Below are 12,967 nucleotides of genomic sequence, written 5' to 3' on the forward strand. Positions count from 1 at the left end.
TTTTGAGAACAATCAGAAGAACCATAAAATGGTCAATTATTTTTATTAAAAACACACTGAGTTGACAGTTAGACATCGAGTAATGTGTTCAATCAAAGTTACGGCAAAACTTATTTGAACGTCAAATAATGCGAAAACTTTTTTACCTGCAAGATTGCTCGTTGCAAGCATCACAAGAGTTGGAAAGGATTAAATGTTAATTTTATCATGTTCTTATTTCTTTTTCTCATTTTTTTATTACATTCAAAAAATTATATTTTTAAGATTTTTAAAAGGAATAAGCTTTCAAGCAAATTATTAGCATTATTATTTTCTAGAAAATCACACTTTTCAAAATTTTCCAGAACTTATGCTACCACCGTTCGTTCTGCCTACTTCCATGATCCGTTGAAGATCGATGGACGGAGTACAAAACATACGAAATCAACTTATGATTTAGCTCCGTTCATCGATGGATGCTTACTTTTTCGTAAGAATGGATAGTTTCGAAGATTTCCTCATATCGTGAAAATGCTATTTGTGAATAGCTTTGTAGTTTGAACTTCCAGATGTTGGAGGTCAGGTACCGTGCATTTCATTTTTGTAACATCTAAGATTTGAAAAAAAGTTGTAAAGTTTGAAATAAGTTATGGTATGTTAAATAATAATTCTTTTATGCTACGGTAATTTTTAATCCCCAATTTTTAAAAGAGGAGATGCATTTAACTTTTAAAAAATTTGTCGACATATACTCGGTATAGTTTTAAAAAGAGATAAAGAAAGTTTGGAATTTAGAAAAATTAGTTAATGCATTTATTGACCGATTTTTATTGAAGGACATGAATTTTTTTGCACTGGTTTTAATTTTTGAAATAGAAGAAGAGTCAGAAGTAGATCCATTGAGCGAAAATGAATAAATGAATAAAATGAAATGAATAAATGGAAAGCAAATATGGATCAAGAAGTAGAGCTCGAATGGTTTCAAAAGTTGTTTAACAGACAGGAAGAAATTGGTTTTTGCAATTGTTGAGCAAAGTTTTTCCTGTACGGATATTGTTGGTTGTTGTCTTAAGGAATCCTAGGATCTTGGTATTCTTGCTTGCAGTGTCTTGCAAAATGTCCCGTTTTGCATGTAAGGCAGGTTTGTTTACTGGAACAACAACCTTTTATTTCTTGAAGAAGATGAGTCATTATTGGAGCTTTAGTAGAATCAAAACATGCAGAGGAGATTACTAATGGAGCTATTAACGATATAGAAAATGACTTTAATGTATCTTGCGAAGTATACTTTGAACTTATAGAATGTTCAAACATGTATCTTGTATCTTAGCAACAAATATCAACAATTTTGATAAAACTTTAATTAAATATATTTAAAAATCTTATTTATATTTTAAATTTTTCTTGTGCCTTCTGAAAATTTTGAATTATTAAGGTTATCTGAGGAATGATCACATCTAACCAAGATTGAAAAATACTTATTACTGAGTAGAGAATATTTCCTATTTTTAGAGGGAATTTCCCTGATGCAAGGTTAGATAAAGTTGACTTGTAAATGCAAGGTTAGATAAAGTTGACTCAGAAGAGCTACATAAAATATACGGCGAAATAAAAGTGGGGTTTATCAGAGATAATGAACTAATATCAAATAAAGAAGAGATATTCGTATAAAAAAATAAGAACAAAAAGAGGAGTAACTGATCACTACAAGTAGAGTAAGAGAATATTATTTGTATTTTATAAACATAACGAATAAAAGAGTGCTGACCGTTGCACACTAATAGAACGTTTTTTTGAGTTGTATTGTATAATCGAATAATACTGAGGACGGTAAACACAACATAAACCATTTGAAAATTAAACCTCGCCCTTTCCTAACCAAGTACTCTCTAGACTCTCACCTCGATCTCAACCTTCCATATACCCTTCCATATAAACCTTGAGCTCAAACCTCCATTATCCCTTACCTCATCATACAGACAAACATTAACCATGTTTAACATTAAAAAATTCATTAAAAAAAACAACCCCCGCCTTCACAATATTGATCCGATTCATTAAGGGAAGTTTGCACGCAAAGCAAGAGAGGAAATGGCAGAAGCTGCTGCAAGTAGCATTCTTATTTCTAACCTTGCAGGTATATTAAATCATGATATTGAATACAAGTGGAAGAAGAATTTGAATTATTGAAGTCTGGTTAGAATAGAAAATTAGGCAAAAGCCTCTGTTATCTATAATACTATAATATAATATAATATATACAATAAATATAATAATATAATTAAAAACATCAAGGAATTTAAGAAATTATCTGAGGTACATTTTAAAAATATATTATGTCCCAACAAAGGTATTGACGGAGTGAAAGATAAGTTATCACTTTTATGATTTGGAATTTGCTGGATTTAAATGATGCTATAATACCGGATACATTACCATATCTCCACTCATACGAAGCAATATAATAAGTGACGTATCACTACCGCACCTTAAACCTTAATGGCAAGCAAATAAGTGTTTTAAGTATAATTTTGAAGTCTCAAAGTTAACAGTCGTAAAAAGCAAAGTCATAGATTTTTTGTAGTTTCTAAAAAGATTGATGATTACATTAAGGCTTACATTCATTACATTAATTACAGATTTGGTAAAGAATCCTCTTTTGTTCGGATCTCTGACAAAGATTTGGTACGTAATTCTAAAAGTTTCATTTTTCTCATTGAAAAAATGATGCATTTGAAAATGCATCATTTTTTCAATGAGCAAAATTCATCATTTCCACTTAAACAAGAAAAATGTAGATTTAATTTGTAAAGTTTGAATTATAAAATTTACTATATTAAAATTTTTGTTTACATTGACAATTTTTATACTACTATACTTAATCTTTAAAGGATTACTTAATTTTAACAAATATAAAGATATGTTTAACAGAAGAAAATTATGGACACGTTCTGTAATTAGATTAGTAGTAAATGAAATAAATTAATTAATTTTAATAACACGATTATTATCTTTTTTAATTATTAAAACACTTATAGGAAAAATAGGAATGAGAAAAATGATGTAAATTTTGGAATGAAATAATGGCAAATAATAATTTGTATAGAAAAATTATCCTCTTAAAACTTGAATCACAATCAGATAAGTATTTTTAGGATAGATTTGAAGTCTTAACAATAACTACTTTAAAAGCTGTAGCAAGAAATGCATGGTAGTCTGCAAGTTGTGTATTTAAAGGAGCATGGTGGGCAGTTAATCCCGTAAAGACTAACATGGTAAAATTTGTATTTGGCGGCGGCATAGGACAAGTAGCATTAGAGTCGTTATATGTGGAGCTAACGGATTTAGCACAAAGAGAATACGATATCAACAATTCTTTAAAAATTACTTGCAGAAGCGAGTATATTTTCCGCTAGCTTGCCTCTAATCGGTCATGGCATAAGAACTGCTAATATTGGCAGCAGAAAAATTGTCAAAGATAAATATCAAGAATTTAGTAATCGTTATATACAACTCCGAGTTATTATAGGAGTTTTGCTTGATAATCCGAGTTTAGTGGCAAACGATTCCGGATACAGGATTGTTTTTTCCAATTGTCTATTTAATGAGAGCAATAAAAGTTTACAAAGGAAACCCCAAGACATTATCTGCCATGCTACTTAGCGCTATAGGTGAAGTGGAACTACCGGAGATTTAAAGTATTGTAATAGAGGCTTCTATTTTAAAGGGAGGGAGTCTTGGTTTACACGAAGATTTTCTCTTAGGACATTGTAACAGGTGCGGTCATGATATAAGGCAAACAATGGCATCACCTGCTGTTAGTACGGGTGTGGATTTATTCTTTATCATGGGAGACGTCAAGGAAGGAAAAATAAACAAAGCAGACAAAAAAACTGAAATGCTACTACATCGGCTAGCACCTTGTAGAAATTTATTTTATTTATCCCCTTACGTGAAGAGAAAATGAAGTAAGTCAGGTGTGGATAAAAATGGAAAAAATATTAAACAACTGCACCATTTTAAAAATGAGATTTGTTATAATATGAAGTATAAATAAATCAGTACTTTGTATATGAAACATATTTTAATCAGTAAAAATACTGCTTTAAAAGCTTCAACAAATTTAATTAAAAAAAAAAAAGTAGTAGAAAATCGAAATATTTTTTAAAAAATTTTTAAGTTAATAGTTTCAGTTTTAAACCTATTTCAGTGAAATCTTTATTGGATTTTTATTGGATGGTATGGAGGAAAGAATCAAGAAGATGCAAATAACACACTAGGTATAGTTCTATCAGAATTATCATGGTGTAAGGGAACAGTTACAGTATTATCGGAAGTTAATCCTAAAGCAAGAGAAGAAGACAATTATTATTGATTACCCTTTAATAATACACAAGAAGCTAAGGGTGTTATTTAGTTATATAGGAATTAGATAAGGGTATTATATAGGAATTAGAAAATAAAAAATAAAACAATATTTATTTCGTTATTGAGTAAAAACCAGGTTAATTAAATACTTCTTTTAATACAAGAATAAATTTTAGTGAAAGTACAGATAAACCGGACGGGGGTCTTGTCGGTTTATTTCGGTCACAAGAAGAGGAAAAATAGAAACATGAAAATATTATTGCCGAACAGCAAATTAAATGTTCTTAATAATGATATAAAAAAACATCAAGTTGAATTTAAACAAAACTTTGATGAAATCACTTATTAAAAGATAAAGAACAGGTAGTTGCTCATATGCAGGATGAAATTGATGTCGAGAAGCGATAGATGTAGGTTAAGCTGAAATTAACCGATTAAACGTCTGCTTACAAAATGAACAAAGTGAAGTTAAAAAAAAGAAGGGATTAGTAATGTAAAACGAAAAGAAATCAACTTTTTTTTATGATAGCGAAATAAAAGCTGAACGACTAAAAGTTACTAACAAAATGAAGTCAACCAATACAAAGAATTATCAACAGAAAGACAAAATAAAATTTCTACATCAGAAAATTAGTTAAATAATACCTCAATAGTAATTGTCATTGAAAGTGTTGGCAAAGTAAGTTTATGGGAGAACAAGTAAAAGTCAATAATTTGACTAACGAAAGCAATAATTTACAAAATCAGGTTAATAACCTAATTAATCCAAAGAATGGTTTCGAATATGAACCTAAGCCAGTATCCTCTTTACGGGTCAGTAACCAACACCGATAATAAGATCAAATTAGGAGCAGGTGTAGCATAAACATGTTGAAAAAGTTATTCTGGAAAGTTAACTATTAAGGTTTATACACTATTAGTAAGAAATCAGGAAGGTTGGGAGAAACCCTTAAGTGTTTCTTCGGTAGACTTGTCCTCTTCCATAATTCGTCCGGCCTTTACCTATTTATATATAGCTTTATTTATCAGTATAAAATAACAATATACTTAAATACTGAAATAGGTATATGTGTTTGGGGTCCCGTACTTTTCAACTTTCATTAACAAAGTCGGCCCCAAAGACTTTTTTTTGGAGGGGGGAGGGGGAAAAGGAAATTTTATCCAATTGAAAGGAACATTTTCAAAAATTAACCTTAATTTTTGTAAATATTAACTCAAATGGGGAGGGGAAAACGAAGTTTAAAAAGTGTATAGCATTCTCATAAAGATGGTATAAAAAACGATTTTTTTTTCACTTGATTGAATGTCAATAAATATGGATTTTTTTTGAAAATTTGGAGAGATGCATAAGCCCCCCTACATATTTCATGTATAGGTGCCAGATTTCATAAATGTTTATTCTGCAACACGAAATTAAGTTTAAAAAATTTAACAAACAAAATTTAAATTAATTTCTCTAATTTGTTCTGTTATAGGCACTAAAAATGACAAAAGGAAATGAGAAAATGGATAGAGGTTCTTCTTGCTATTAAAAAGACACGATAGCTCTATTTTCTGCTCTTGCTCGGATAAAACCATTTTTCTCTTAAAACTAAAGAGTGTTTCAGAAGCTACAATTACCTAAAAAAATCTGATTGTTTTAAAAACTATTTTTATAGCAGTAAATATTTCTTAAATTTTTATTAAAATATATTGTTAAGCATAAGGAAAAATTCAATTTTATCTCCATAACTTCCCTCTCAACTCCTTGTGTGTGAACAGGGAAATTCAAAAATAGCGTAGGGCACTCCAGGACTTTTTCTAGATCACTATTAAGGGTGAGTTGGTTCAAGATGTGTTGTGTCCCCTCTATCCAACTATCCTCCAATTTTGATTTGCAATCCCATGGGAAAGCGAACTGATACAATAAAGTTAACTTATAAATCTAAGTTTATCAGCTCATCTCCCTCTGATCTACCTTTGCATACTCTCAATGAAAAGAAGGAAGATATGAAAATAAGCCACCTTAAATGGAATATATTGCCTGGTTTTTAGTTTGCAAAAAATTTTAGCAAGAGTTCCTGTAATTGCTATCTGAAATTGTTTATAGGGACTTATAATAATGCCAAAACATATTTATTTTAAAAAGTTGTCTAAATTACTAACTAAATTAAACATAGATGTGCTTTCCTTTTTTCTTGTTTTCAAACCATTTTTAATTCACACTGATTAAATATTTCTTTTACTTTGACAATATAATATTTTCGATTAAAACAAACAATTAAAAGAGAAAACGAAATACGACAAATATAAAACTGTAAAGATAAGTCAAAACCTTATATTTAATCAATTTTATTTAAGTACTCTTTCTAGAACTTTGTCTTGCTTTTGTTAAAAAAGGTATTAATTTTATCATGAAGTGTAATGGCTTTTTTGTTGCGTCCGCAAGAACTTTATATTTACCAAAAGTTAATTTTTTCGTCTAGAAAATGAAACAATAAAGTCTATTTTTGCAAATGAAAACTTTACATCATCAGTTTTTTTTAACAGATCCAACATTAATATACCTTCAGGCAAAAAAATTCTTGGGGTCTAGTGTTTATGGTAAAAAAACGGCTATTTTTTAAAATTATAGGATGCGCTATTGCTCCGGTTTGCAAAAAAATTTGTGTTGTGTAGGGTGAAAGTTATTTTATCAAAATCTGCTTAGCGTAAATGGTTTGTTCGCTTTTGTTCAGGTAACTTTAATAAAAAGATGACTCACGCTCCGGTCGTCCAATCAGTAAAACTGATGGAATTCTTAAGGGTTGGTGAGCCGTCACAAGAGTTCGCGAAGTGAGAATTGACGCTGAACTAGGTGATGCTGTGTGTGAAGGAGCTGAAAGGGAATTGTCCGCTATAAACTACGGTAGTCGAACAGAAAATTGATTCTTTAGCCTTTTATGGAGTAGAAACAATACGCCAGGTTCTTAAAAGAAAATGGTTTGAATTGAATAAAAAGAAAGGTATTGTCTTTCATCATGAACCGTCAAAAACTACGAAAATGGGAATGGGAAATGTTGTTGCATTCATTTACTATTACTTATTGAGATCTCTGCAGAATTTTCTCAATGGAATTAAAATGTTTCAGTAGAAGCTTGTGAAAACCACTTATGCTTAATGTGTATATTAAAGGTGTAGAGTGCATAAGCTCGTAAAAAATTGTAAGTTGGTAAAATCAAAACGTTCGAACAGTAGAGGTTTGCGAGAAAATGAGAGACGCGGAAATCTCATCCATTCCACGAAAATGAGAACGAGATCTGATTCATTAAAAAACCTAAAAATGAGAAAAAGAATGTTACACGATTTTTACTGAAAATTTGAGTTTTACGAAATTTGTTAACTCTTAATTCACATGCATCGCAATCGAAAACAATTTTTCAAAATCATCCATTATTACGAAAATATGGGAATATGAATGGAAGGGAATTTCGTTTTAAATATCGGAGGAACATAAAACTGTTGCAGTAATGAGAATAAAACTGAAAGGGAATATTATTTCCGTTCAGCTCTCTTTCGCACAAATTAATAGATACAGATATAAAAAGCAAAGTAGTTATTAATTTATCTTCTTATAAAATTCCAAGAGTGGGGAAAAGGGGTAGGGTTGGGGGGTGGGGGTGGGGTAAGGGATTTCTATTTTTGAAACAAAAACTTGTTGTAAAATGAATGCTGTTTGGTATAAAGTTTTTTTTTATCGACGTTGTAAAAAAATTGATTTTTCTATGATTCTATATATAATAATCCAAATCAGTATTTAGTGAATTTTTAGTTTCACCGTCAGTTTTATATTAATTTGTGAGAAAATCATCAATGAACAGAAAATAAAACATGAAAGGTTTGTTTTGAAAATCGTTTTTAACTCTGAATCTAAAATTGTTTGTCGCGTTATTAATGAAAGATAAATCTTCTTTACCCCTCTAAATATTCTTAGTTCCTGATTTAAACAAATCCTGTAATTTTTGTTCATTATAATAGGTGCAGTCATAAACTAGTAGTATGATTAACTTAAAATTTTATAACTAATTCGATATGATGCGATAATAAAGTTTTCGAAATAAAACTCATTAAAAGATATTTTTTCCCTTGAAATAAATTGAAATTCTTTAACTCTGAGTTTACTTCAATAAAAGATTAGTGTCTTTGTCAGATTTGAAAAGTTTGCTTTTGTTAGCAAATTTTTTAAAACTGGCAGAGATATATAAAGTTGAGAGTTTTTGACGCCACCTAGAGATGACGTAGGCTTAACAAAGAAGCTCCTGGATTGCCTCTTGAGGAGCTTTGCAAAAGATTAAAATGAGACATGTGAGTTTTCCACTTCCATAATAAGTAAATTGCATAGGCAATACTATAGTCACCTGTTTATTACGCCTCTAATACCGTGCATGTCAGTAACGTCCAACAAGTTTAATGACAGAACTACTTCATCAGAGAAATTTGGATCGATGTCCAGTTTTTCGGCTAGTTCCTTTGCATTTGTAATAACGTTATTCAGTCCATTTTCTGATCTCAAGTTCTCCAAAAAATACTTGACACTTTCAAAGCGCTCTGCAAATCAACAGTTTTCATTTGAAGTGTTTTGCTTGCTAAATTAATTTTGAACAAAACATCATACCAAATGACCAAACAGCAGATGAATTTTAAATCAGTAATTTTTAAAAAACGAAAAAAAAAAAACGTTAGCTACGCCAGCGCGGCGCCCCAGAAAAGCCGGCGCCCAATGCAACCGCATAATTCGCATAGCCCTTGCACCGGTCCTGCATATTTCAATAAGCTGTCGTTAGTAGACGAGTTGTGTAAGCGAGTGTGCTCTCCTCCATAATTGTTTTATTTTTGGTTTTCGCTTCCAATTCTTGCCATCTCGAACACTTTTAATTTGAAGCTAAAGAATTTTGAGCGGTTGTAATAGGATAACGTTCTTTTGGTTTCATATCAATACGTATATTGTGAGAAGGTCTCATGCAGATTAGGAGTTTATTTTCAATATTCCAACTAAAGCTCACATAGTCAGAAGCTTTCGTTAAAGATGACTTTTTTAACGTTAGATAAACTTGTTAAATTACTTCATCCTCGTTTCTTTTTCTTTCATTTAACAGCTTCATTATTTTTTAAATGTGTAAAAATTTTTCCTTAAACAGGAGGCTGAGAAGTTCAAATAGAATGGTAAAATGTAAACAGGTGAAAATCTGAGGTTTTTGTTGAAAATTTTTGTGTTTCTCAATCGATTTCCAAAGAAATCAAATACCGCTGAATGCAACAGTATTTGAAAACTCTCAACAATTATTAATGAACAAGTATCTTCGGTGGGCACCACGCACTGCAGTATGTCCTTAAAACTTATTTACAGTAAGCTCTTACAGCTCCGAAATCTATGCGATTAATTCATGTCATTTGCAAAATTTAGATAATTAGATACTTGTGCAGATCACGATAATAATCGAAAATCTTAGAGAGAGGTCATAATCGTTTTAGCAAGAATATAAACGCGTGAGCAGACCGAATATAAACACGTGAGCAGATCGAATATTAACACGTGAGCAGACCGTTAAAAAAACTTGATTCCATTCAATTTAAAAAAAAGTTTACAACTTACGATGAAATCTTTAAGAAACATCCACTGTGCTCTCCTGAGACCGCCAGGGTAAATTTTGGTTTACTCTAATTTTTTTTGTTTAATTATTAATATTGGGTTTAGTTAAGTATTTTAAAATAATTTTTAAAATCTAAACTAACTTTTAAACATATTTTTTTTGCAAAAATAGTTTTTACCTAAAATAACATATGGAGGGGGAGGGGGTAATATGAGAGGGCGGGGATTTTTTTCAAAATTTATAGGGGTATTACACTTCTAAAACAACTTTTGTTACAAAAAATACAACTTTAAAATGAAAAAATGAGATCTTTAATGATAAAATTAAGATAAATTCTAGATTAACAATATAACATTAAGGCAATAAATGTAGCAGTTTAACATGAAATATTGAAATTCCTTATAAAATAATTCAATCATTTCAAAGTTCACAATAATTAAAAATTTTAAAAAATGAGAGAAAAGGACTACTTGAAACTGTTTATACCGAACTCAATCACACTTTTCTTAAGCTGTTTTGCATAATCATTGTGTTCCAAACGACACTTGTATCGCTTCCATACTTGATAGTGATAGTGGTGAGCACTTTCTCCTGCCTGCTCGGCATATACACCAACCCCAAACTTACTATGCTGAAGAAAAGGAACAAGATGACATACTAAAATATGAAATTTCCAGCTAATATTTAATTGGTAGTTAAACTTTTCCAGAAGATGAAGCTGCAGATTTTCGAAAGCTTTTTTAAAATCTAAAACTGATTCAGCAATAGATTCTCCAATAAACATGCTAAAAACTTTTGTTTTAATAATTGAAAACTTTCTAAGACAGTTAACTACAGGTTGGAGAAATATCATATTTGGTAATATAGAGGCTGCACTTAAAAGGTCAACTTCTAAATTATCTAATTTATCTAAAAGCCTCTGTGAATTATTACCATCCAAACCAGTTCCGTGGTAACCTCTAAAGATTATATAGTTTGACTTAAGCCACGAATCAAAATCAGGCCACAATGTAATTAATATTTTTACAAACATAGAAGTAATACCAATTAGAATGTGTAACTCTGGTGGAGGAATGAGATATTCTACTAAAGTTTCTAGAGGTTCATCAAGATACACAACTCTAGGAGAAATACAGTTTTTAAATTCCATCATGTGATTCTTTTTACATCCATCTTCAATGAACTTGTTGTAGTTGGTATCAATTGAACCTAAGGTTCTTTTTTTTCTGCTCTCAAGAGTACTTTCCCCTTCACACCAGAGAATGCATACTTGCCGCTGTGACTGCTTAAACCAAATAAAGAGTTACCACATTTTAGATCAAATGCTATTGAATATTTTACATCACTCAGAGCTAGTGGTTTCAATAGTTTGCTAAGATTACCATTATGCTCTGAAACATCTTCAATTAAAGCCAAAATCAATGATCTTTTTACACCACAATCATCAAGACTTTCTGAAGTTGTATGTTTACATAGTGGGTCAAAAACATTTATAATGCATTTAAGAAAACCCTGTCCACCATCAATGGAAATCCTAGCAATAGTGCTATAAGGATTCAAACTTCTTTCGTTAATCATATAAAGAATTAAATCAGAAGTATCTTTTACAAATACTAAACTACGACTTATCTCTTCATCCCCTGAAATGAATGATTCAGTTTTGACATCATAAAAATCTGAAAATACATTATGCAGCTCCTCTATCTGATTGAAATATTAGGTTCTAATATTTTCTTCCCTAAATTTTGTCGCATATGTTTACAAAGTAGGTTAGTCTTTCTTTTACTCAGGTTTAGAGTATTAGAGATTTCCATTTTAGTTTCTAGAGATAACTTTTTAACGGATGTTCTGGTGCATTTATTATCAGGTGGGCCAACAACAAGAAGAAGATTGTTTTTAAAGGAAACTTGTCTCCAGATTTAATATCGTCTCTTTTCATTTTTATTTTGAGAATTCCAGAAGCAACTTGTTCACTGGATACATTTCCAAGACCTTCAGCCAACATAATTAGGTTTTTTACAGCTTCACTTTTACAGCAAAAGTGAGAAATTCCTTTGCCTAAATAGAAATTTAGGGTAGAAAAAACTCTGATATTATTATATTTGTAAAACATATAAAAATAATACACTAATATTTAATAAGTCTATCATAGACTATGCATTGACTAGCATAGACTCTATGCTAAATTTAAATTACTTTTTTTTTAATAATTGAAGAAATAGTTTTTTAACTAAAATATACAAGTTATACAATATTTTTAATTTGTTTAAGGAAATCATACCTATTGTAGAAAAGCAAGAAGGACATATCTTTTTAACAATTTTATCAACGATATCTTGATTATTTGTTGTGATCTGTTCAGATATTTCACTAATATCAGATGATCTTCTGAGTTTTTGTCTGTTTATTTGAGATATTTTCTCAATCCAATCATTTAATTTTGATGTTTCACCCCTGTTCAATGCATATAAATTTGTTTTGCAAGAATTACAAATGTTTTTTGGACAACACTCTTTTTCTACATCATATTCTCTCCAAATCAAATTTTGAATGTGAAGTTGTAATGCGGGAGTTACTTTAATAAGTTTATGTGATCCTTTTCCAAAGGAAATAAAGCAACATGCACAAATTAGACATTTTTCGTCGGCCATTTTGACAAAAAAATATAAGTTTTATACGATCGCTTTTAACTGTAGTAATTGTTTTCATCGGTATTGCAACAATTAGTACCAAATAGAATAGATGATGCAATCATAAAATGACGCAATTTATTTTAGACATTTTAATTAATTAAATCTAAAATTTCTATGTTTAAAAGTTAGTTTAGATTTTAAAAATTATTTCAAAATACTTTGTTTAATCCATTAATATTAAATAAAAAAAAAAATTTAGAGTAAACCAAAATTTACCCTGGCGGTCTCAGGAGTGCACAGTGATGGAAAGGTTGGGCGACATTGAAAAAAAGACATCGGGCGACGTCAGCATTCCGATGTCATTCAACGTTGAGCGAT

At 30.3% G+C, this 12,967-nt stretch overlaps 1 pseudogene across 1 annotated transcript; it reads right to left on the reverse strand.

Annotated features, from left to right (window-relative positions):
• Positions 1-10,244: 10,244 nt before the first annotated feature.
• Positions 10,245-12,856, reverse strand: LOC149893760 (uncharacterized; annotated as a pseudogene). Its single transcript, XR_016449079.1, has 2 exons — positions 12,238-12,856; positions 10,245-12,014 (listed from the first exon to the last, which is right to left on the reverse strand). The product of XR_016449079.1 is annotated as an uncharacterized LOC149893760 (transcript).
• Positions 12,857-12,967: the final 111 nt, after the last annotated feature.

This window comes from Hydra viridissima, unplaced genomic scaffold, assembly GCF_058129835.1.
Source record: "Hydra viridissima isolate aposymbiotic clone 2 unplaced genomic scaffold, HvirCarnegie_v1 scaffold_1, whole genome shotgun sequence".
Classification (NCBI taxonomy): Eukaryota; Metazoa; Cnidaria; class Hydrozoa; order Anthoathecata; family Hydridae; genus Hydra; species Hydra viridissima.